The following is a 22,191-nucleotide window of genomic DNA, read 5'->3' as shown; positions in this document are numbered from 1 at the left end:
TTCATTTAACCTTAATTACCTCGTAAAGGTCCAGTTTCCAAAATTTAGGGGTAGAGAATTTTGGGAGGACACAGTATGGTTTATAGCAGTGATATATTTGTCTGGCTTTGGTATCAGAGTAATAGTAGCCTCATATAATAAGTTGGGCAGTGTTACTCGCTCTTCTGTTTTGGGGAAAAGATTGTGAAGCTTACTATTAATTCTCCTTTAAATGTTTGTACGTGTTTTTCTTGCTGCTTTAAAGCTTTTGTCTTTGTTTTTTCAACATTTTTACTATGATGTGTTTGAGTGGGGATTTCTTTGTGTTTACCTAACCTGGAGTTCATTGAGCTCTTGGATATGTTAATTAATACTTTCCATTAAATTTGGAATGTTGCTATCATTATTACTTGATAATTTTTCTGCTTTTTTTTCCTTTCCTCTCCTCTCCTCTTCTTTCTTCTCTTCCTGTTTTATCTCCTGTTATGCATATGTTGTTGCACTTAATGGTGTCCCACATTTCTCTGATGTTACTTATTTTTCAATCTCTCTATTCTTTAGATTGCATCATCTCTGTTGATCTGTATTGAAGTTCACTGATGCTTTATTCTGCTAGTTTAAATCTATTGTTGACCCCTTCAATGAAATTTTCATCTCAGTTGTATTTTTCAACTTCAAAATTTCCATTTTTTGAATAATTTATTTCTGTATTGATGATGTTTTCTATTTGATAAGACACTGTCATCACATTTTCCTTTACTTCTTTAAGCAAGGATTCTTTTGGTTCTTTGAACATATTTATAATAGCTGCTTTGAAGTCTTTGTCTACTATGTCTAACATGTGGGATCATTCAAAGGTAATTTCTGTTGCTTGCTTTTGTTTCCTATATGTAAGTCACAGTTTCCTGTTTTTTTTGCATACAGTCTAAATTTCTATTGAATATTGGCATTTGAAATAATATAGAAATTTTCTCTTACTCTCTTCCAATTAAAATTGTTTCTCCTGGAGAAATAACCAGATATTTCTGTTTTATATCTGCCTCTTGCTCTGAAAAAAATCTCTGTACACTGCTTCAGAGCTGTGTGTTATGGAGACAGTGACTCACTTTTCTTGGAATGACACCTTTACTTCACTGGGCTAGGTCAGCTGGTCTTAGCTTGTCTTTCCTGTCCCTTTACATTTAGTTTCTGATCCTATTATCTCTGTTAAACCTTAGAACCACCTATAAGTAAGGTAGAAAATATCAGAGCCAGGCTTTAAATCCAGACATTTGACACCATTCCTTGCTTTGTGGCAAGTGCTTAATAATGTTTGCTAACTAAATTAATGAACCCCTAAAATCAAGCAATACAACTTTAGAAAAACAGAACTTGTCAAGAAGGTTGTTAAAATAAAGGCTATTATGGTTGGGTTGAGAGGTATCACAGAGCATTTTTTTATTTTGCTATTATAGCATAAAATGAATGTCTTAGAAATTGTGGAATTATCAAAGTTTGTACCTAAACTATTGGCCTTTATGACCAAGATATGCTGTGCAGTCAATTTTTCAGATCCTTATATAGTACTTAGTATCTCTTAGTTTTATAGTATGTGAAGCAGTAGCTCAGAAAAGTGTAATTTCTGAAGGAGGACATGATACTAGAACATGAGGGAAGATAATAAAGTAGTGAAGAGGAGCTTCAAGGGTGTGAATGGAAAGGTAACTGCAGAAATGATAAAAGGAAACTTTAGTGGCTAAAGAAGAACCCAAGTGTCTGATCCCAGAACTACACCAACAAGGACAGGACCTGGAGAACTGGCATTTTCATTATTTCTGGTGGATAATCCCAACCTTGATGATGTCTCAAGCACAGGACAAGTCAACTGTATTTCTCTGATTATATTCTCTTTTGTAAAAAAAGGCTAAGATGGGGGGAAAAAAGGAAACATTTTGCACTCTGATGATTTCTGTGCATCTCTGATTGTTTTTCTTTATGCTTCCTTCTATCTATTCTTTTACAAGAACTCTGGTTATGCCTGTTAACACCTGAAGCCAGATCCCAGGATCTGTGATTATAAGTCTGTCTTGTCTGGCTCTTCCAGAGCAGTTAATCTTTCTCTTTGGGCTAAAATAACTGAGGTGCTGTAATCTCAGAGCAATGAAACTGAGTTAGACCTGGGCATGAGAAAGCTGCCTACACTGAATTAAAGCTTTGAAAAGCAGCCATGATTGTTTTAACTCAATTCATCTCCAAAGACAAGTAGTAATGTCTTACAGATGGAAATAGTCTAATTTGGTAGGTGAAAACATTTCTAAGACTCATGGACTATATTACAAATGCTGTCAGCTGAAACTCTTATACAACTCAGAGCTGTATTCTCCTATACAATATCATTTAGAAGGCCCCAAAGAGCATTTTAAAAAATGAAATGGAACAGAAATTCTGCCCCAGATAACTGTTGCTAAGTTTACTGATGTCATTTAAAGATCACTTTGTTACTTACTTCTAGTGGGTTAAAAGCATTGCAAAGATTTTTTTCCTGCCCTCAGCATATCTTTAAGTGACAGGCACAGATGTTTGCTTTCACTTCCTAGCATCCTCACCCTGGGCATTCATTGTCTAAGCACTGGAGTTTCGGTCGTCACATGAATGATTACAAAATACACATCCACATCCACTGTCCTTTTGCCATTTCTAGTGCTCCTGTGGGTCATTGGTAATTAGATATTTGAAAAGCACCTTGACATAAGAGCTATAAATAATTCCTTTCACCAATTTTAGAAAGTTCCATGGAAGGAAGGGTCATTGGAAAAATCCTTGGATCACCCTGCCTAAAAGACTGGTATTTGTTTGTCTTAGAGTAATTCAAGGAGAGGGAAGATGATATGATGGAAATAGATCCTGATAATAGAATGGGTATCTAGTCTAATCTAGTCACTAATTACCTGTTTAGGTTCCCAGTGCTTTAGGCTTGAAGGAATATTCTCAAATAGAACTTGTCAGTGTAGGTGTCATCATAGTAGAACAAGCTCCCCAAAGTGGTTACCACCATTGTCTCTGTCCCAAGGGGGAGTCCAAGTTGCCTCCTGCCTTTCTGGGAAGCTTGCCAGAATCAGCAAGAGTCTTCCTCAGGACCCTTTCAAACCCTGGCTCTGGGCTTAGACTTGTAGCCTGTGAAATGTTGTGAACCCCTTAACTGCAAAGTATCTGTTTCCTGCAGCCCTCTGCCTCTCCAGAACATAAGTTCCACTGGTTTTCAAAGTCTGATGTTCTAGGGACTTGTCTTCCTTGTACAGATTTCCCAAACTGGGGAGCCTGAGATGGGACGTGAACTCCTCTCTCCTTGGGAAAGACTTTCATAGTTGTGATATCCCTCGCATTTAAGGGTTCCCAGCCCAGGACTGTGGATCTTGACCTACTCCATCTCTGCCTCTTCTATCATTCTAGTTATGGTTTCTTCTTTACACCTTTAGTTGTAGAAAATATTTTCTGCTAGTCTTCAGGTTATCCTCTTAGACTGTTGCTCTGTAAGTAGTTGTAATTTTATTGTGTCCATGGAAGGAGGGGAGTTCAACGTGTTTTTACTCTGCCATTTTGGCCCCCTTCTGGAGTTCTCGAATGTATAACAGTTCTCCCCCACAAGGCCTATTGCTAATAGAAGACCAGTAGAAAGATGCATTCATGGAAGGGGAAAAACAATAATTAAGGTAATGAGCCCTGAAGTCAGACATATCTGGGAGCTCTAGTAGCATAATTGGTTACCATATGGTACTTATAAGAAGTCAGATAGATCTGAGTTTGTGACTCCAGTTTGCCATTTACTAGCTTTGTGTCCTTAGGAAAATTTATTACCCCCTCTAAGCCTCAGTTGCCTTATTTGTAAAATGGGGATATGTCAAAATTAATCTCAGGTGATTAATGTGAAAATTATGTATGCAAAATGTGCTTAATGCAAAGTCTGGTAAGTGGAAAGTTCACAATGTGCATTAGCTATCATTCCCGTTTGTATTAGTAAGGTCGTAGGGTGATGAAATTTAGGTTTACTTTATGAATCATTTAATAAATACTTATTATAGCATAGTATACACATAAAGAAGTTCTAGGAATTGTTTTATTCCTCAAAAAATTTAAAATCCTATTTTTGAGACAAAATGGTCACCTCTTATGTTGCTGGGTATAGGGTTTGCAGATTTTGTGCTATAGGATAGCAATTTAAAAAGATATCATATTCAAGGCTGTAGTTCTTGTATTTGGTCATTGGAACAAAATACAACAAAGTAGTATTTTCCAGTTATCGACTAATTTTAGCCAAAGACTTATAAATACTGTTATGCTGAAAGACATGTTTAAAAATTATATTATGAAAAATGTATGGCTAACCATGGGCTTTCTGGTAGCTCAGCTGGTAAAGAATCAACCTGCAATGCAGGAGACCTCGGTTTGATTCCCGGTTGGAAAGTTCCCCAGGAGAAGTTATAGGCTACCCACTCTAGTATTCTTGGGCTTCTCTGATGGCTCAGAGGTAAAGAATCCACCTGCAATGCGGGAGACCTTGGTTCGATCCTGGGTTGGGAAGATCTCCTGAGGAGGGCATGACAATCCACTCCTTGCCTGGAGAATCCCCATGGAAAGAGGAGCAGGAGCCCCATGGGCTACAGTCCATGGGGTTACAAAGAGTTGAACATAAATGAGCAACTAAGCACATGGCTAACTATATTTTAATTACATTAACAAAATTACTAAGCCATGGTGAGAAGTGCTCTAGTTTAAAAAGTACATGCAATTGGATTTCATTTCAAAGATTGCTATTTATGTAATAATAATAATAATAATAATCCTTAAAGTTTAAGCCTTAGAAAAAGTAAACTCAGTTCTAAAAATATTTCTTAATTGGATCATTTTGGGACTTCAGGTCCTTGATTCACATATAATTTTGGCATTGGGGTTCTCAGTGTGTGTGACTATCAGGCACCTGACAGAGATGGACTAGGTCCAAATCCAACCAGACGCTCAGTGGCAGATGGCTCCCAGTGCACTTACTCCAAACTTGGAATGTGTAAGAAGCTAAATGCTCAGAGGCTGGAACCTAATCCATTATGAGCATATGTGTACTGAGTTTGGAGGAATCTGGCCACCAAGAGCAGTGTTGTGTACCTAATCCTGAAGGAGGATCTGTGGACTAGCATGACCTCAAAAGTATCAAAATCTATCTGTCTTAGGCCTCTATTTGGTTTCCCAAGAGAATGGAACCTTATTCTTGGGGGGTCTGAGGACACAGTCCAATTTATTTCCATTCAGTTTATTTGTTTGCTAAATGCCTTAATAACTGGTTTTAATCTGTTTCTTCCAAACCTGAGGCAAGGGGGGCAGATTCTCCTATTTATTCTGGATTGGAGAAACTCTCCTGAAGAACCTTAATGTCAGAGAGAAAATCACTGTTTTCCAGAACAAAGAAATTCTAGTTGACCATTTTGACCAGCCCTTGTACTCAGTGGTATGCATAGGTTCTCAAACATTTCTCCTGACTGTGAGACGTATCTCGGAAGTGTGCTCACTGACCCTGAATCTAGCTAGCATCTCCTCCAGTTGCCCTCCAAGATTCAATTCAACCAGTCTCCCTGATTCAGAGAGCCTTGTCTCAGGGGTTTCCTTTAGTGAGAAGTTCTCTGATCTCTGAGATTCTAGTAAAAAAAAGACCCTGAGGAGGCTAGAAAAGGATCTTTTAGCCAAGACAATCAAAAAATATTCAGAGTGTTTATTATATAAAGGCAATAGTTCTACGTCTTAGAAATTTGACTATTTGCTCATAGGATTTATAGTCTAGTGGAGAAGGCTAGGTCCTTTCCTTAAGTATAGATTATGGATAGAAGAAGTTATTTCCTTCTGGCCTACTTTCCCAATAGTGACACTATTGATATTTTGGACCCTGTAATTTTTGCTGTGTGGAGTTGTACTTTGCTTTATCTGATGTTTACCAGCATTTCTGGTCACTACTTACAAGATGGAAGTACCAACAAATGGATTCCAGACATTACCAAATGTCTCTTGGGGTCCAAATCATCTCCAGATGAGAATCACTTGTATAAGTCCATGCATCCTACTCTTTGGGCACCTCTAAAGTCACCTGGGAAGGAGTAGTTTCTAGTTTTCATTCAGGGATCAGGGTCCACATATCTCATAAGCCATGATTAGAATAGTTTGAATATGTCATCATGGCTCTAGAACGGCTTTCCCCAAGCAGATGTCCCATGAACTTTCTCTAGAATGTTAACTGGTGCATGGTTAACAACAATGAGTCCCAATGTCAAATATGCCTGACACGTGCGTGGTCAGACAATTCCGTCATATCTGACTCTTTGCAACCCCATGGACCGTAGCCCACCACATTCCTCTGTCCGTGGGATTTTCCTGGCAAGAATACTGGAGTGGGTTGCCATGCCTTCCACCAGGGGATTTTCCTGACCCAGGAATCGAACTCACGTCTCCTGTGTCTTCTGAAGGGCAGGTGGATTCTTTACCACTGAACCACTGGGGAAACCCCATGCCTGACATATGTTGGGTTAAACAATAAGCCAGAAAATCTGGAAAATTCAGCAGTGGCCACAGGACTGGAAAAGGTCAGTTTTCATTCCAATCCCAAAGAAAGGAAATGCCAAAGAATCCTCAAACTACCGCACAATTGCACTCATCTCACATGCTAGTAAAGTAATGCTCAAAATTCTCCAATCCAGGCTTCAGCAATATGTGAAGCATGAATTTCCAGATGTTCAAGCTGGTTTTAGAAAAGGCAGAGGAACCAGAGATCAAATTGCCAACATCCACTGGATCATCGAAAAAGCAAGAGAGTTCCAGAAAAACATCTATTTCTGCTTTATTGACTATGCCAAAGCCTTTGACTGCGTGGATCACAATAAACTGGAAAATTCTGAAAGAGATGGGAATACCAGACCATCTGACCTGTCTCTTGAGAAACCTGTATGCAGGTCAGGAAGCAACAGTTAGAACTGGACATGGAACAACAGACTGGTTCCAAATAGGAAAAGGAGTATGTCAAGGCTGTATATTCTCACCCTGCTTATTTAACTTATATGCAGAGTACATCATGAGAAACGCTGGGCTGGAAGAAACACAAGCTGGAATCAAGATTGCCAGGAGAAATATCAATAACCTCAGATATGCAGATGACACCACCCTTATGGCAGAAAGCGAAAAAGAACTAAAGAGCCTCTTGATGAAAGTGAAAGAGGAGAGTGAAAAAGTTGGCTTAAAATTCAACGTTCAGAAAACTAAGATCATGGCATCTGGTCCCATCACTTCATGGAAAATAGATGGGGAAACAGTGGAAACAGTGTCAGACTTTATTTTTCTGGGCTCCAAAATCACTGCAGATGGTGACCACAGCCATGAAATTAAAAGACGCTTACTCCTTGGAAGGAAGGTTATGACCAACCTAGATAACATATTTAAAAGCAGAGACATTACTTTGCCAATAAAAGTCCGTCTAGTCAAGGCTTTGGTTTTTCCAGTGGTCATGTATGGATGTGAGAGTTGGATGGTGAAGAAAGCTGAGCGCCGAAGAATTGATGCTTTTGAGCTGTGGTGTTGGAGAAGACTCTTGAGAGTCCCTTGGACTCCGAGGAGATCCAAGCAGTCCGTCCTAAAGGAGATCAGCCCTGGGTGTTCATTGAAAGGACTGATGTTGAAGCTGAAACTCCAATACTTTGGCCACCTCATGCGAAGAGTTGACTCATTGGGAAAGACCCTAATGCTGGGAAGGATTGGGGGCAGGAGGAGAAGGGGACGACAGAGGATGAGATGGTGGATGGCATCACCAACTTGATGGACATGAATTTGGGTGGACTCCGGGAGTTGGTGATGGACAGGGAGGTCTGGCGTGCTGCGATTCATGGGGTCACAAAGAGTCGGACACGACTGAGCGACTGAACTGAACTGAACTGAATCATATTTGTTTACTGCAGGGCTTTTCATCAGCTTTTAAATGCTCATGTCAATTAGAACTCTCTGCAAGAGCATATAGTACTCAGCATCTCCAAACTTATTTCAATGAGCATTCCTTTTTCATAACATGTTAATTGATGGCCTTGAGAATACAGTTCTGAAGGCTACTCTTTGGAAAATGGTACCCAAGGATGTTCAACATTAGCTCCAGCTTTCACTGGAGCTTTTTTGGTCAAAGAAGAAGTCCCTTCTAAGTCATTTGAAGGCAACTTAGCAGCAGGTGGGAGCCATGGGAGGTAGAGCAGCCAGGGGGTATAGCTTTGGGGTCCGTCAGTCTCTTTTCAGTTCACCACATACTAGTTCTGTGTTCTTGGGCAGGTTTGAAGTATCCTTGCCTCAGTTTTTATCTGGAAAATGAAGTTATAAATGGTGCTACTCCAGCAGTCTTTAATTAGGTCTTAAATGAGGATTAAATCAGTAAATATAAAGCATTTAGAAGGTCACTTAACATATAATAAATTATATGTTATTATAGCCCCTTAGCACTAAGGGGCTTCCGTGCTAACTCAAATGGTAAAGAATCTGCCTAGAATACAGGAGACCTGTGTTTGATTCCTGGGCCAGGAAGATCCTCTGTAGAAGGATATGGCAACCCTCTCCAATATTCTTGCCTGGAGAAACCCATAGACAGGACCCTGGTGGGTTACAGTCCATGAGGTTGCAAAGAGTCAGACACGACTCAGCAACTAACACACATCACAAAAGCTAGCTGCTGCTGCTGCTAAGTCGCTTCAGTCGTGCCTGACTCTGTGCGACCCCATAGACGGCAGCCCACCAGGCTCCGCCGTCCCTGGGATTCTCCAGGCAAGAATACTGGAGTGGGTTGCCATTTCCTTCTCCAGTGCATGAAAGGGAAAAGTGAAAGGGAAGTCGCTCAGTCGTGTCCGACTCTTAGCGACCCCATGGACTGTAGCCTACCAGGCTCCTCCATCCATGGGATTTTCCAGGCAAGAGTACTGGAGTGGGGTGCCATTGCCTTCTCCAAAAGCTAGCTACTGTCTTTATTTATTGTTAGACCTATAATGAGTGAGTCCAGAACTCAGATGAGTTCTGTGAGGCTGCTTGATTATGGACAGAACTGCTGTAACCCATTGAGAGTCTGTTTACCCAAGGCTTTGCAACATGGCACAATTTCCCATGTGCATGAAAGAACTAAAAAATAATTTTGGCTGAAAACACTTACCTACTATTTCAGATATAGAAAGATCCAAAACAGACTGGTTGAGGAATGATTTTCCTTTCTGTTCCTCATTCTGTTATGTTCAGAGCATTGGCTTTAAACATTAACTTTAATTCTCTGCAATTGGCCTTTTGCTATGAAAGGATAAGGCTACAACTGAGATAGGCTTTGATTTTCAGAAATCTAGCCCAAAAATCCTTATAGAATCACAGAAGGTGATGAGGTGTTGAATGAAAAAAGAGGGTGAAAATAACTGGTGACATAGGGAGCTACTTTCAAGCTCTAGTCTTCTCTGATAGAGGAAGCCTTAGGTGAAGAGGTGGCAATTACCTATTTAACTCCCTGAGTTTGAAGTACTCTGTTATAACTAGGGCCGTTGAACCACCAACTGTGCATTTTAAGCCTCATGCAGATTTTAGGGGGCTTCTCTACTGGCTTAGATGGTAAAGAATCTGTCTGAAATCAGGAGATCTGGGTTCAATCCCTGGGTCAGGAAAATCCCCTGAAGGGGATGGCTACCTACTCCAGTATTCATGCCTGGATAATTCCACAGACAGAGGAGCCTGTCAGAACCTAGAGAGTGTATTAAAAAAGTAGAGACATCACTTTGCCAAAAAAGGCTCATACAGTCAAAGTTATGGTTTTTCCAGTAGTCATGTTTGGATATGAGAGTTGGATCATAAACACTGAGCACCAAAGAATTGATGCTTTTGAATTGTGAGGTTGGAGAATACTCTTGAGAGTCCTTTGGACTGCAAGGAGATCAAGCCAGTCAACCCTAAAGAAAATCAACCTTAAATATTCATTGTAAGGACTGATGCTGATGCTGAAGCTCCAATACTTTGGCCACATGATGCGAAGAACCAATTCATTGGAAAAGATCCTGATGCTGGGAAAGATTGAAGGCAAAAGAAGAGAGCGGCAGAGGATGAGATGGTTAGATAGCGTCACTGACTCAATGGACATGAATCTGAGCAAACTGAAGGAAACAGTGAAGGACAGGGAAGCCTGGTGTGCTGCAGTCCATGGGGTCACAAAGAGCCCAAATGCACCTGGACACAACTGAGTGAATGAAAAACAACAACAGATTTTAGGATCACTTGTGTCCTTAGAAGTTCTTGCATTTAGAAATCTTAGACCAGTGGATTGATGGCTCTGTATCTCTCTGGAGGTCCTGTCCTTCTCCTCTGTTAACAGTATCTGAATTTTGTTGTGTATCTTTGTGATCTGGTCCCTCCTTTACGTCGAGTTTTCCAGTAACTTATCCTATTTTTTCTTCCCACCAAAACCACATCTCTGTCATTAGTTCCTTTAGGAGCCACACATTTCCTCTGGGGCAGGGGTCCTGCTTTCTCTACTGTAAAGTCTCCTTGAACCAGTTCATGGGTTCTGAAAGGGTCTGATATTCTGATAAGCCTACTAAATCCAAGGCATTACTATCTAACTTATCTTGCTAAGGTATGCTTGGATATTTAAAGGACTCAAGACCTCAATTGAGCTACCAGGGACAGCTTGATGCAAGAGGTGCATCTGAGCATTTTGTTTCCATGGTTTTTCTTCATGTTGCATGTGTTGGGTCATCCCTGGCCAACACATGGAGCCTGTCAATTGTTGTAACTCATGGAGTTCTTCTTGTATACTTTTGTCCAGTAATTATTTCTACCTTATATCTGGAATGAACTTCATTAAGACTCCCCTCCTTTATTCCTTGCTATTTTCACTTTATCCTGGAAACAAGGTAGCAGAATATAATACAGAAAACCATTAATTCATACCTAATCTACTCTGAAAAATAAGTCAGGAGTATCTCATTTTGTGGATAAAGAACTAAGATTCAGAGAGAAATGAGTTGTCTCATGCAGCTAAATAGACCTCTTCCTTTTCTGGGCCGTAAAAAAATAGCTGGTACATGGTGAGGGTAGCTCTTGCTTGTTACGCTTATTATCTTGAGTTTCAGGATCTGATCGTGTACTCAATCACTCAGTCGTGTCTGACTCTTTGTCACCCCATGGACTGTAGCCCGCCAGGTCCTCTACCCATGGGATTCTTCAGGCGAGAATACTGGAGTGGGTTGCCATTTCCTTCTCCATCTGATCACAATGGAACACTCTTTACAGGCAAATGACAGAATCAGTTTGCATGTGGTCAGAACTGGAGGTAAACTTTCCATGCTTGGAGGAGCGAAGGACAGCTGGCATTATAAAATCTACTCAGGATTTAAATTCAGTCTCAAAGTGCTTTCTTAACACATAGCAAAGTTAAAGGATTCCTGTTTCTTGTTTCTTTCTTATTGTTCATATGAGTATAAAGAGGCTCTAAAGGAGGGAAACAGTAGAGAGGAGAAGTTTCAATACTTTCTGGAGAATTTTCACCTCACAGTCCCTTCACAGGGAGATCAGGAATCATGAGAGGTATTTTTGCCTCTTTGCTTAGATGTTCTGAAATCAGTTATGATAATAAGGAGCAGCTCCTAGGGATTCAGCAGTCACCTTACATAAAGGCACAATTTAAGGTGCAGGATGATTTCGGGAATTGGAGAAGCTAAAGATAGTGGATTTGTAGGAGAATTTGGATATAATTTCATTGCCCTTGCTCTATAGGAAACCAGGTCCTTGAGTTATTTTTGTTGGCTTCACTGCCCTGAAGCACTAGGCAATTGTCAGGTGGTATGTAGAGTTTTTTGAACTGTTATTCCTAGGGTGTGTGTGTGTGTGTGTGTGTGTACGTGCACACATGTGCTTGTGTGAGTGTGTGTATGTGCGTGAGTGAGGACCTAGGTGGTGGGGGGAGGGGAAAGAGAGGGATGCTGTTGCAGTAGCAGTAGCTGGGAGTTTGGCGCTCTACCAAGTACTGGAGGACCCCAGGATGCACTGTGGAAGTCAAACATGCTAGAGTCAGAATTTTCAGAGTTGCAACAAAACAATACTAATACTTATACTAAACGTATAAGAAGAACTATGTCTAGTGGATAGATTTCTATTTTCTAAGGTAATATTTCAACAGTTTCATCTTGACCATGATTGATATATGCACACGCACATTTCAGGAATGCTAATAGAAGAAAAGCTGCTACTTCCTTTTAAAAAATTCATTAAGAAACAGAAAAGATAATCCAGAAGCAGTCAGAATGCTTCATATTTCATCTTAAATAACTCCTTGTGGGTGTTGAATGCTTCTTTGCAGTACCTCTGGTACTACCAGAAGTGATTTGTAACAGAGCATCAGAGAGAAGGTATCCATCTTGAGTTAATCCAAGCTCCACAGGATGGCACATACTCCAGGAATAATGTTGGTTTCCTAGTTAGGCAGTAGCTGCTGTCTCTCTTACCACCTGAATGATTGTGCTGACAGATCTCTGTAGTATGAATTGAATCTTAAAGGCATAATGAGGAAAAGCAATGCCAGAGCTCTTATCCATGTTTTTTTTAAGACTCTTATTTAGTTGTTTAGAAATAAGGAGTTGGAAAGATGGAAGACAGACGTGTCTTTTCTGTGTCTGCATCTAGACTGCTTAGTGTGGAAAGCATGTTCATTTATTTGCATTACATAGAGCTCTCTAATGAAGGAAGGCAAAGTTACAAAGGGAAGAAATTAAAATGCAGTCATTTAGGTCCAATTGCTTATTAAGACATTCAGGGGTTCTGAATTTTTTTTCGACTAGTTTCTGAAAACATAGTAAACCTTCAATAAGAAAGAGGCATTTGATCAACAGAATGTTATTTCTAAGGGTTTCAATCTGTTGTTCCAACAACAAAAATAAGGAAAAAAAGAAAGATACAAACAAGGGAATGAAAAAGCAAATGCCAGAACTCCAGACGCTAACAATCAGGTTAAAAGCTTCAGAAATTTTCCAGTTTGGAGAAGGAAATGGCAACCCACTCCAGTATTCTTTCCCGGAGAATCTCATGGACAGAGGAGGCCAGCGGGCTACAGTCCATGGGGTCGCAAAGAATCAGACACGACTGAGAGACTAACACACACACACAGATTCATTAATAAGCAGAGAAGACAGGGCTTTAGTCAATGAAAGGTGGACATTTGTGTGAAGAGTTTCATCTGGTGAAGTAAGCTTGAAAGCTCACTAGCTCAGATCTACACTGGATGATTTTACAGGCCAGAACAGTCTTAGGATATGATGGTGTTGAACTTGAAATCTGCTCTGATCTTAGGACCAGCTACAAAAACCAGGAGCTAATTTAAATAATAGTAACAATGGCTGTCATATGTTGAGCATTAAATTAGATAATCTAGACAGATAAGTGATTTAATCATCCATCACAACTGTCTTGCAAGTTTTCCTATTCCTATGTGAGTGATGGTGAAACTAAGGTGAAGAAAGTTAGGCAACTTGTCCCAAATGCTATAGGAACCAATCCCTCAGCTGTTTGACTCCAAAGTCCATGTCTCTTGAGGTAGAGACAGTGATTTGTGTTTACTTTCTTTTTTTCTGGGCATCAAGAAAACTGCATTTCCCAGGCTTTCTGCTATGAGACTATGTTCTGGCCAATGCATTGGGAATAGAGGTCATTTGTGTGACTTCTGCCTGAATCAGTTAAGGATTTTTGTTCCTTGAACAGACATATGGATCAATGGAACAGAATAGAGAGCCCAGAAATAAACTCACATGCCTATGGACAATTAATCTTCACCAATGGAGGCAAGTACATATAATGAGGAAATGACAGTCTCTTCAGAGAGTGGTGTTGGAAAAGTTGGACAGCCACGTGTAAATCAATGAAATTAGAACATGCTCTCATACAATACACAAAAATAAACTCAAAATGCCTCGTGACTTCAGTATAAGACATGGCACCATAAACTCCTAGAAAAGAACATAGGCAAAACATTTTCTGACATACAATCATAATAATGTTTCCTTAGATCATTCTCCCAAGGCAATAGAGACAAAAGCAAAATTAAACAAATGGGACCTTATCAAACTTACAAAATTTTGCACAGCAGAGGAATCCATAAACATAATGAAAAGACAACCTACAGACTGAGAGAAAATATTTGTAAATGATGCAACTGACAAGGGCTTAATTTCCAAACTATAGAAACAGCCCCTACAACTCAATAACATAAAAACAATCAATCAAATCTAGAATGGGAAGAAGGCCTAAATAGACATTTCTCCAAAGAAGACATACAGATGGACAATATGGAAAGATGCTCATCAGTGGTAATTATTAGAGAAGTGCAAATCAAAACTACAATGAGGTACCCCCTTACACCAATCAGAATGACCACCATTAAAAAAGTTTACCAATAATGTTGGAGAGGGTGTGGAGAAAATAGGGAACCCTCTTATACTGTTGGTGGACATGTAAATTAGTGCAGCCACTATGGAAAACAGTATGGAGGTTCCTTAAAAAACTTAAAATAGAGCTGCCATATGGTCCAGCAATCCCATTCCTGGGTACATACCCAGAAGAAACTCTAAGTTGCAAAGATACATGCACTGCTATATTCACAATAGCACTACTTACAACAGCCAAGAATGGAAACAACCTAAATGTCCATTGACAGATGAATGAATAAAGAGTATGTAGTATATGCATACAATGGAATGTTACTCAGCATAGAAAAGAATGAATGCTATAATACGATTTATAGCAACATGGATGGACCTAGAGATTGTCATACTGAGTGAAGTAAATCAGAATGAGAAAGACAAATACTGTATGGTATCACTTACATGTGGAATCTAAAATGTGACACAAATATGAAACAGAAACAGACTCATAGACACAGAGAACAGACTTATGGTTGCTGAGGGGGAGAGGTGTGGGGAAGGGAAGGATTGGGAGTTTGGGATTAGCAGATGCAAACTGGAATGTACAAGATGGATAAGCAACAAGGTACAGCACAGGGAACTATATTCAATATCCTATGATAAACCATAATAGAAAAGAATATTAAAAGCATATATATATGTATTACTGAATCACTTTGCTGTACAGAAGAAATTAGCACAACATTGTAAGTCAACTATACTTCAATAAAACTTTAAAAAAAAATCTTTAATTCCATCCTAATTTAAAGGAGGTCAGATATCACACAGATGGTGAAATATATTAGTCAGGACAAGATTACCACAGCATAGGCTATCTTGTCCTGACTAATATATTTCACCATCTGTGTGATATCTGACCTCCTTTAAATTTTAGCTGTTAGCACAGTATACTCCATGTTTTATACTTACACATGAAGAGTTAATAGATGACAAACGAAATCAAATTTTACAAAATATTATTTCTAAAACCTGTCACCTAGAATAAAAATAATGTTAAGAATGACAGTTTTGCCTGAAGATAATGCCTTTGGGATTATAATTGAATTTGGTGGTACAGGGGCTTCCTCATTTAATTTACAAAGAATTCATGGTTTAAGATGTCTTTTATCTCCGTATGGTCCATGATCTCTTGTCAATTTCATTCTAATTAGCATATCTATGAAGAAGAACCAAACTGTGAATTAAACTAGTCTCTTCCCCTTCAAATAACTTCAAAGGGAAGTCTGAAATATATTCCTCTACTCATTTGATTCCTCAACACCTTTGATTTCAGAAGATGGCCTTAGTAGAAGAAGAAATTTGTGGTACATTTGATCCATTAATAAGCACGTTTAAGAGGTTGGCCAACTGCTGTATTCTGAGTGGAGTAGGTCTAATTTATTTTCATTTTACAGGTGGGGCATATTAAATCAACTCTGGTTTCTGGAGGAGAGCTTTACTAAATCTTGGTAACTGACATCTTGCCCTTGTTAGGTATACAGAAGACTGTAATAGGGAACTCTTCAAAATTTTCCTGATAAAGAATAACATTTGATTTCCTTGTAATCTGATGACTATCCTCTTGATTATAAAATGTTGGTTGTGCAAATGACTGTCACAGAGGAACAATTTCTCCCCAGGGAAACGTCATAAATGACATACGTGACAGTGGTAGCTGACTTGGAGATGGCCAGATAAAACATTAAGTTCAACTGAAAATATCAGGATTTTTTAGGGAAAATCTAAATTAAAAACTTTTATTCCTCAGAACTTTCTTTTATTAATTCCATCTGTCTTTTAATCAACTCTAGAGTGGGAATACATAGAATAGGACTTCTGGTTTAGCATATTCTCTATTCAAGGTTTCTCTCTAACGTAGTCATTTATATATTTTAAATACATCCTCCCTCAGCACATGTGTCTCCAGTGAAAGTAAACTTTGATCATATCTTCCTTAAACACTAGTAGAAGTTGAATGAAAATATATGATTTATACATTCAGAAAAAGGGGAAACTAGTATTTTGAGAGTAATCTAACAATTATTGTTTGGATCTTTCATTATTCCCTCTGAAGGATAGCTGCCATCAAAAACTCAGCATTTCTGATTCTGCTAATAGATTAGTTTTATGTCACTTTCCTCTTGTTTTGGGGCTTCCCAGGTGGCGCTAGTGGTAAAGAACCTGACTGCCAATGTAGCAGACTCGAGAGACATGGGTTCCATCCCTGGGTCGGGAAGATCCCCTGGAGAAGGAAATGGTAACCTGCTCCAGAATTCTTGCCTGTGAAATCCCATGGACAGAGGAGCCTGGTGGGCTACAGTCCTTGCGGTTGCAAAGAGGTGGACATGACTGAGCACACACAAATTCCCCTTCTTTTAGAGTTAGATAACAGCACTGAAATGTCAATACCAGCCCAACACCATTATCGAAATCCCTGCTTAAAATTTTTCTCATTTAATAATTACCAATCCTGATGATATTGTTTTAGAAACTGATCCTGGGTAAAGGCTCAGGGCATGATGCAACTGTTAAAAGATAAAAATCTAAAGATGCTTCTCTTCTTTTTGTGTAACAGAAAAGACTTTTCTGGTTTCAATAGAAAGTAAAAGTTGTGCCACATTAACAGTACAGATGAGGCAAGGCATGGTATTAACTGTCCCATCTGGTGTTTCTTAAATAGGACAAACTATTCTTGGAGCTCCATGAAGTGCTTGCTTCATCTCACAGGAGTTGGAGAAGACTGGGCTGCTCAATGAACTCAATAGGTGGAAGATGTGACTTGTAAATCTAAATGAGAAAGAAACAGAAACATACAGCATATGGAGAAAAAATGTCTAGCAAGTGATTCTGTGTCTATGAAAGCTCAGCAAATAGGAGGTTTTTTAAATAAACACAATTGTGTTCCCAATCCATAAACCTTATTTTTAATAAAAGTCATCTATTTATTTCTTTAGTAATCCTCTGGAGATTACAATTGCAGTTTATCATTTGCAATTACGAAACTCCCCAGTGCACAGGTATTTAGCACAGGATTTGGGGAGGTGAATAAAACTGTAATTTCAGAACTGCTATCTCTGCATGTGCCTCATAAAATTTTTGGCAGCTATTGCTGGAGTAAAGCTGTCCTTCCATCCTTTTGCCTTGGCTCTGAAAACTAGTGCATTACAATAGATTCTGTGTAATTGGATATTCTATGAAGTTATCTCAGGTTATTTCTCATTTTTCTTTCTTACAACTGCTTGTTTCAAGATAAATGTAAACATTATTAGATTGCACATATGTTTCTGATCAGGAAGTCCTTGACTATTTTCTTGGGATCATCATGTTCTAATGCAGTTAAAATGATGAGCTTGAGAAACTACTCTTGGATTGTGACTTGACCTGATGAGTCACATTGATAATCAGGTCTAAGTAGGTTAGAGTTCAAATACAATTTGCTCAGTGTCTTATATCTCTATGTATTTGCAGGAAGAGGCCTTTCACTAAAACACCAAAACCTTAACATACTTACAAATATATTCAACAAAAAATGTTCAAAAAATGTCCACTTTCTGAAGAATATAAACTTGCACTGAAAGATACAGAAAATACTGAAAACAGAGAAGTATAACATGGACCTGATATAGATGGGCTTCCCTGGTGGCTCACAGTAAAGAATCTGCCTGCAATGCAGGAGACATGGGTTCAACCCCTGGGTTTGGAAGATACCCTGGAGAAGAAAAGGACAACCTACTCCAGTATTTTTGCCTGAAGAATCCCATGGATAGAGTACCCTGGTGGGCTACAGTCCATGGGGTCGCAAAGAGTCAGACATTTCACTCACTTCACTGATACAGATTATTCAATATTGTAAAGACATCAAATACTTTGATGTTTACAACTCTTGCAACCCCATGGATTGTAGCCTGTCAGGCTCCTCTGTCCATGGGATTTCCTAGGCAGGAATACTGGAGTGGGTTGCCATTTCCTTCTCCAGGGGATCTTCTTGACTCAGGGATTGAACCCATGTCTCCTGCATTGCAGGCAGTCTCCTGCATTGCAGGCAGATTTTTTACTGACTGAGCCATCAGGGAAGCCATATTCAATATTGTAAAAACATCAAATAGTTTTTGAGTGAATTTATAAATTTAATGTAATAATTATAATAAACATCCCAATGGGACTCCTTATGTACCCTGGCTCTAAAATTTACCTGGAAAAGAAAGTTCATAAAATGGAAAATGTCAGAAAAGAAAAATCAAAGAGAAAAATGTTCATTCATCATCTATTTATGTGACTGTTGATACTAGCAATAATCTTCTGGATAGTTCAGTTTTATTTTAATAGCAACTCACAATTCTTTTTAAAAGTTAGTCCACACTGTACTTTTTCCTAGCTCAGTGTATTAATGTCATCTTTCATGTTTTTTTCCTGGTTGAATTAATTCTATGTAAGTCAAACTACCCTTAAAGTTTTATTCATAGAATTTCATGAGAATAGGGGTCTGGTATGTTTGCTACGAAATAATGCTTATTGAGTTCTATTATTTTTTCATTATTTTACTATAAAAACTTTTAAAGTTGTGAAGTGGCATCAGTTAATTTCAGTAATTAAAAAATGAAATTGAAGTTAAAATTATTTTAAGTCATCTCTGAGTGAGTTTATGACCAGGGTCTATTGACCATAATAAATATGACCAATAAAATATTTATTATAGCTAAAAATAGTGAATCAGTGGAAAAATTATCATCCATAAATAGTCAAGCAAACTATAAGAAAATTAGTCTATTCCTAGCTTCTTAACTCTGTGTCAATAACATCTTACAAAAAGATTCAAGCTGAGAAACAGATTCAAATTTGTTGTCTAATTCACACCTAATGGAATGATGGGGAATGAAAATGAATCCATAAACTTCTTTGCTGATTCCAGGACTTATAACTTGACAGAAGATGTCTTGAAGAAAGCTCATGGTTTAAGAACATGATATATTTATGAAAATACTTTGTTGTATGAAATTTTATTTCATGCTAGGCTTCTTCAATGAGCCGTCCAAAAACAGGCCAATATGGTATTTGAAATAATGAATGTTTTACTAAAGATTCTATGTCAGAATCAAATTAAATCCCATGGAGACAGCCTGATATTCCTCTATATTAACTGAGTTTCTTGTGATCACTGTGTTTGCATTAAGAAATGGCCTTGGGTTGTGAAAAGAACATACTCACCATCTTGTGAAGCTCAGGTTTATAAGTAAAATACAGCTACTGAAGTAGGATATATAACTGGCATTTGGGCCAGATTTATAGGTAAGAGAAACTGCCATGATATAATTTTATTCATTCATTTATTCAAAACTATTTACTGAGCACCTGCTAAGAGACAGACATCTTCGATGTATGGATACAGTGATGAGTGATAAGCAAGATCAGCATGGTCACTGATTCAAAGGAGCTTATAATCTCATTAACTGATTGGGTAAAACATGCTTCATTTCCTGTGAAAATTCCTTGTAAAGTTGAAATAAAGTAACAGCTGTAAAGTATGTAACACACTGTATTTGCTCAGTAAACATTAGTCTTCCCTTTTGCTTTATATCTTCATGTACAGAATACTTCATTATGCTTAGTTGCCAAGAAAAGTTAGCATTCAGCAAATTGTTTTTGATTACCAGTTGAATCCAAGTCATGAACCTATGAGTGATGCAAGGAGAAGGTGACAACACAGATTTATTCTTTTACCTTGTGTGTATACAAGAGAGGGAGGCAGATATCCATAGCAGGAAAATCACTACAAAGGTAGCCATTCTAGATATGTCCCAGAATAATTCTGAGAGAATGGAAAAGAGCAGTTAAGACTGTTTTCCGACCTCATCAACTGAATATAAATGACGCAGGTCCTCTGGCTAATATCAGAGTGTTGTCCTCTGAGGTCAGAAGTGCTGATGAGAATGAATGGAACCAACTATCGAGTTAGCGGGTTATTTAGATTTACCCTCAGGGTCCTCTATTCTTTCAGAGAATATTACTTCCTGGAGAAATGGAAAATGAGGGATTATACTCAGAGATGACTGAAAGCTCTTTAAGCCAGAGGCAGTGTTTGTGTAGGATGGGGTGACTAGACTAGAAGGTAGACTAGTGATATTCTGGATTTAAAAACTGTAAAATCCCTTCAGACAGCAGTAGACAAACAACACCTATCTTAGACTTATTCTAAAAAATATTACACAAAACCCCAGAAAGTTCTGCTACACTAGCTTTTTGACCCGGTTCACTTCCGCCACTCTGTATATCATCTTTGCAGTGCTTGGCAGCTCTGGACCCAGGGCTGTGTCATTTTTACCTTGACTTGCTCTTGCACTGCATAGTAAAGGAACAGATCTGCTGAATGATGTTAATGTCTTCATTCATCCTTTCAACAACATTGAATTAACTGAGTATTTATCACATGTCAGACACTCTTTACTGAGTATTATGTGTCTTGCCTTTGTGAAAATTACATTATAAAATATGTGAGAGGGGTTGGGGGAGTTGGGGTATATCGGGCTATATAAACATAACAGCCAAACTATATGTATATAGTATTTGAGAGGCTGGTAAATATTAAGTAAAAACAGATTAAGGTAAAGGCTCAGGAGTGCTAGCGGAGGGGATGGTGATGCTAAGGTGGCATTTGAGCCAGATTTAAAGGAGAAAGGCTAGCCAAGAGGATATCTCAAAAGGGAATTCCAAGCAGAGAAAACAAGTGGAGGTGCTGAGACGAGAGTCTGTCTGATGTGTGAGAAGATAAGCAAGAAGGGAAGTTGAATGGGAACAGAGCAAGACGGAAGGATTAACAAGAAATGAGGGGAGAGAGGGACTTTGTTCAGTTCAGATTTTGTAGAGTTTTGTAAGTCTTAGTAAGATTTTTCAGTTCCTGTACTTGCCTTGGCTATGGATGGTGACAGTATGCAACCAGTGATCAGTTGAACTTGTTTCAATGCCTAATAAAGGTCAGTTAACAGTTTTTGACTTTCTAAGAAGATGGAAAGAGTTGTAGTAGGAAAGAGGATTTGTATTTTCCATAAGTTGATGACTGGCCTGAAGAATGCTGAGGTTGATTATTGATTTGTGGTTGGTTGTGCCATCCAAATGTATGAATGTACCCTTTTTCTGTAGGCATGAACCTTTTGCATGAGGTGAAGGGAGATGATGCAGAAGCTCCCAGCCCGGGAGCTCCGCAAGAGACTCTATCAATCAGAATATCCTAAATTCACAGTGCAGACTAATGCAAATAACCTTTTAGCCATTTTAAATACATCAAAAAGTCATATCTTAGTCAAGAGTTATTTTTTTTTTTTTAAGAGTTATTTTTTAAATTATTTGACTATGAATAGTTTTAATTTTAGCTGTTGGCTTTAAAATTTTTCATCCATTTTTATAATGTTATATCTATTTTTTAATTAATTTATTTTTATTGAAGGATAATTGTTTTACAGAATTTTGCTGTTTTTATGTCAAACTTTTTATAATGTTATATTTTAATCTATTTTATTATTAAAAAAAAAAATCACAACTACCCAGGAAGATAGATCCAAGAAAATATTGCTAAGACCAGTATCAAAGAGCTTACTGCCTAGGTTTTTTTCTAGGATTATTATTGTCATATAAGTCTTTAATCCATTTTGGGTTTATTTTAATAAATGGTATAAAAAAGTAGACTAGCTTGATTCTTTATCATATAGCTTCAGTTTTCCCAGCACCATTTATTGAAGAGGCTATCTTTTTCCTATTGAATATT

At 38.4% G+C, this 22,191-nt stretch overlaps 1 long non-coding RNA gene across 3 annotated transcripts in view; it reads left to right on the top strand.

The window, feature by feature from the left end:
• Nucleotides 1-22,191, top strand: part of LOC145541470 (uncharacterized) — a 499,277-nt gene that overhangs the window by 62,199 nt on the left and 414,887 nt on the right. Inside the window, exon 4 of one of the 3 annotated variants that reach the window (XR_014079043.1) lies at nucleotides 17,116-17,385. The exons of the other annotated variants lie outside the window; for them this stretch is intronic. This is a non-coding gene — a long non-coding RNA (uncharacterized LOC145541470). Of the gene's footprint in view, nucleotides 1-17,115; nucleotides 17,386-22,191 lie in introns of those variants that run through there. 3 annotated transcript variants of the gene reach the window in all.

Source organism: Giraffa tippelskirchi, chromosome 3 (assembly GCF_054371585.1).
Source record: "Giraffa tippelskirchi isolate mGirTip1 chromosome 3, T2T-mGirTip1v1.2.pri, whole genome shotgun sequence".
Classification (NCBI taxonomy): Eukaryota; Metazoa; Chordata; class Mammalia; order Artiodactyla; family Giraffidae; genus Giraffa; species Giraffa tippelskirchi.
Note: the sequence above shows the minus strand (reverse complement) of the source record. Positions and strands in the feature narration are given on the sequence as shown.